This window comes from Orycteropus afer, unplaced genomic scaffold (genome assembly GCF_000298275.1).
Source record: "Orycteropus afer afer isolate SDZICR_OR568_19922 unplaced genomic scaffold, OryAfe1.0 scaffold00547, whole genome shotgun sequence".
Classification (NCBI taxonomy): domain Eukaryota; kingdom Metazoa; phylum Chordata; class Mammalia; order Tubulidentata; family Orycteropodidae; genus Orycteropus; species Orycteropus afer.
The window spans coordinates 639,445-643,762 of NW_006922134.1; the positions used below are offsets into that span (position 1 = coordinate 639,445).

At 41.2% G+C, this 4,318-nt stretch overlaps 1 pseudogene; it reads left to right on the forward strand.

Annotated features, from left to right (window-relative positions):
• On the forward strand, window positions 1-764 carry LOC103209997 (annotated as a pseudogene).
• The last annotated feature ends 3,554 nt before the right edge of the window (window positions 765-4,318 follow it).

Consider the following 4,318-nt stretch of genomic DNA (forward strand, 5'->3'; position numbering starts at 1 on the left):
ATGTTCAGTGCAAGTGTGAAGATTGTGAAGTCCAATGGCAAAAAGCTGGATGAATTCCAGTCTGGCATTTCCTAGGCTCTAGAGCTGGAGATGAACTCAGATCTAAAGGCACAGATAAGGGATCTGAATGTAACTGCAGCCAAGGAAATTGAAGTTGGTGGTGGGTAGAAAGCTATTACAACCTTTGTTCCCGTTCCTCAACTGAAGTCTTTCTAGAAAATCCAAGTCCAGCTAATATGTGAACTGGAGAAAAAGTTCAGTGGAAAGCACGTTGCCTTTGTTGCTCAGAGGGTAATTCTGCCTAAACCAATTTGAAAAAGCTGTACAGAAAATAAGCAAAAGAGTACCAAGAGCCGCATTCTGACTGTACATGATGCAATCCTTGAAGATTTGGTCTTCCCAAGTGAAATCGTGGGCAAGAGAATCTGTGTGAAACTGGATGGCAGCTGGCTTCTTGTTGTTATGTGCTGTCAAGTCAGACCCGACTCATAGTGACCCCTCCTCCTTGGGTTTTCGAGGCAGTATCACTATGGAAGTAGATTGCCCCATCTTCCTTCCGAGGAGTGGCTGGTGGGTTTGAACTGCCAGCCTTCTGCTTAGCAGTCAAGTGCCGTTAGGCACTATGCTACCAGAGCTCCTGCAAGGTTCATTTGGACAAAGCACAACAGAACAATGTAGAACAAAAGGTAAAAACTTTTTCTGGTGTGTATAAGAAGCTCACAGACAAGGATGCTAATTTTGAATTCCCAGAGTTTCAGTTGTAAACAAAAATGACTAAATAAAGTATCATTCACAGTTTAAAAAAAAAAAAAAAAGATCTATCCTGAAGTACAGTGCTGTCAGTGATAGGATAATATCCATACGCGTACAAGGAAGACCAAAAACGAAACCAAACTCACTGCCATCAAGTCAGATCTGACTCATAGCGACTCCTTCTTGGGTTTCTGAGGTGGTATCTCTATGGAAGTAGATAGCCCAACCTTTCTTCTGAGGAGTGGCTGGTGGATTTGAACTGCCAGCCTACTGATTAGCAGTCAAATGTCTTAGGCACTACGTCACCAGAGCTCCTAAAGTAAATACTATTATTCAAATTTATGCACCAACCACCAAGCCAAAGATGAAGAAATTGAAGAATATACCAACTTCTGCACTCTGAAATTGACCAAAGATGATGCAACCAAGATATATTCCAGGTGATTTAAATGCAGAAATTGGAAACAAAGAAGAATCACCAGCAGTTGGAAAATATGGCCTTGGTGATAGAAATGACGCTGGGATCGCATGCTGGAAATTTTCAAGGCCAATGACTTTTTCATTGCAAATATCTTTTTTCAACAACATAAATGGCTTTGGACTTCACCTCAAGCTGCAATATTGCAAGATTCTATGGGTAAAATATTGAATGATGCAGAAACATCAACAGAATATGGAAGAAATAGAGTCATTGTACCAAAAAGAATTGGTCGATGTTCATTCATTTCAGGAGGTAGCACATGATCAAGAACTCATGGTATTGACAGAAGAAGTTGAAGGTGTACTGAAGGAATTGGTGAAAAACAAAGCTCCAGGAATTGACAGGACACCCACTGAGATGTTTCAATGAACTGATGCTGCTCTGGAGGTGCTCATCTATGCCAACAAACTTGGAAGACAGCTACCTGGCCAACTGGTTGGAAGAGATCTATATTTGTACCAATTACATAGAAAGGTGATCTTACAGAATGTGGAAATTATCAAATAATATCATTAATATCACATGCAAGTAAAATTCTGCTGAAGATAATTCAAAAACAGTTGCAGCAATATATTGACAGAGAACTTCCAGAAATGCAAGTTGGTTTCAGAAGAGGATGTGGAATGAGGGATATCATTGCTAATGTCAGCTGGATCTTGGCTGAAAGCAAAGGATACCAGAAAGATGTTTACTTGTGCTTTATTGACTATGCAAAAGCATTTGATTGTGTGGATCATAACAAATTATGGGTAACACTGAGAAGAATGGGAATTCAAGAACACTTAATTGTGCTCACGAGGAGCCTGTATATAGACAAGGAGGCTACCTTTCAAACAGAACAATGTTGTGGGTTCAGAAGAAATTGATGACCACTATAATGTCCAGAATTTGGTAGAGTCTTTATTCAGCTATAACTGGGCTGTGGGGAACTAAAGCGTTCTCCCCAAATGCAGCCCCGAGCCTGATTTCAGGCAGGCTTATACAGCTTAGGACTGCAAGCAGGCAAGCAAGCATGTTACAGAAGCTATAAACTGCCCGGTTATTGTTTAGAGAAGATTAATGGTCAGCTTATTATCAGAGCGGAAACACACTATCTGGAGTGAGGGTCCTCAATTCTGAGAATTTCTGTTGGGAGGATGTGGGTCCCCAACTCTGGGAATCACTATTAACAGGGCTTTCAGGGAAAGGAAGATTAACAGAGCTCTCGGAAAAGGAAGGTTAACAGGGCTCTCAGGAAAAGGAAGGGGGGAGTGGGTTTCTCAGGGATGTTTGGTTTAAAAAAGGAAGAGGGGAGTGGGTTTCTTGCAAAAATTACAAAATAGAATCATCTACTTCAACAAAGGGATACTGCTTGGTTTAAAATCAGGAAGGGAGTGTATCAGGGTTGTAGCCTTTTACCATACTTATTCAATCTGTATGCTGAGCAAATAATCTGAGAAGCTGTATGATATGAAGAAGAGTGTGGCATCAGGACTGGAAGAAGACTCATTAACAACCTGTGATATGCAGAAGACACACCTTTGCTTGCTGATAGTGAAGATGACTTGAAGCACTTACTTGGTTCCACAAGTACCAATGGACACATCAGTCAAGAAATCAGATGACATAGTCCATTGGGCAAATCTGCTGCAAAAGATCTCTTTAAAGTGCTGAAGAACAAAGATATCTCTTTGAAGACTGAGGTGTACCTAACCCAAGCCATAGGAGCTCTGGTAGCACAGTGCCTAAGGCACTTGACTACTAACCAGAAGGCTGGCAGTTCAAACTCACCAGCCACTCCTTGGAAGGAAGGTTGAGCAATCTACTTCGGTAATGACACCACCTCGGAAACCCAAGGAGGGGTCGCCAAGAGTTGGGTTCGACTAGACAGCAAACAACCACCACCATCACCCAAGCCATGGTATTTTCAATTGCCTCATATGCATGTGAAAGCTAGACAATGAATAAGGAAGACCAAAGAGTTGATGCTTTTGATTTGTGGTGTCGGCGAAGAATACTCTAAGTACCATGGACTGCCAGTCCTTCTTCCTATTCATGAAGTGCAGCCGGAATGCTCCTTGGAAGCAATAATGGCCAGACTTCATCGCACCTACTTTGGTCATGTTTCAGAAGGGACCATTCCATGAAGGATATCACGCTAGGTAAAGTGGAGGATTAGTGAAAAAAGAGAAGGCCCTCAAGTAGATGAATTGACACAGTGGCTGCAACGATGGGCTTAGGTATATCATGGATTGTAAGGCTGGCGCAGGACCAGGCAGTATTTCATGCTGTTGTACGTAGGGTCACCATGAGTCGGAGTCAACTCTACGGCACCAAAAAGAACAACAATATATGTCTTTCTGCTATTCTCTGCTTTCAGTCAAGCTCCATCCAGTAACAGTTATGATATTGCTCATTCCATGTCTTCTTCTGAATCTGGTTTGAATTTCTGGCAGTTCTCTGTACTGCTATGACCTTTTTGGAATACTCAACAAAATTTTACCTGCATGTGATATTGATGATATTGCTCGATAATTTCTGCATTCCATTGGATCACCTTTCTTTGGAATGGACATAAATATGGATCTCTTCCAGTTGGTTGGCAGGAAAGTGTCTTACAAATTTCTTGGCATAAACAAGTAAGTACTTCTAGTGTTGCATACATTTGTTGAAGCATCTCAATTGGTATTCCATTAATTCCAGAGCCTTGTTTTTTTGTCAATGCCTTTCACTGCAGCTTGGACTTCTTTCTTCAACACCATCGGCTCTTGATTATATTCCATCTGCTGAAATGGTAGAACATCGACTAATTCTTTTTCGTACAGTGACTGTGTATTCCTTCCATCTTCTTTTGATGCTTTCTGCATAGGTCAGTATTTTGCCCATAGAATCCTCCAATATTGCAACCTGAAGCTTGAATTTTCTCTTCAGCTTTTTTCAGCTTGAGAAATCCTGAACGTATTCTTCCCTTCTGATTTTCTAACTCCAAGTCTCTGTACATTTCATTATAATACTTCACTTTGCCTTCTCCAGCCTCCCTTTGAAATCTTCTGTTCAGTTCTTTTACTTCATCATTTCTACTCACAGCTACATTCAAGAGCAAGT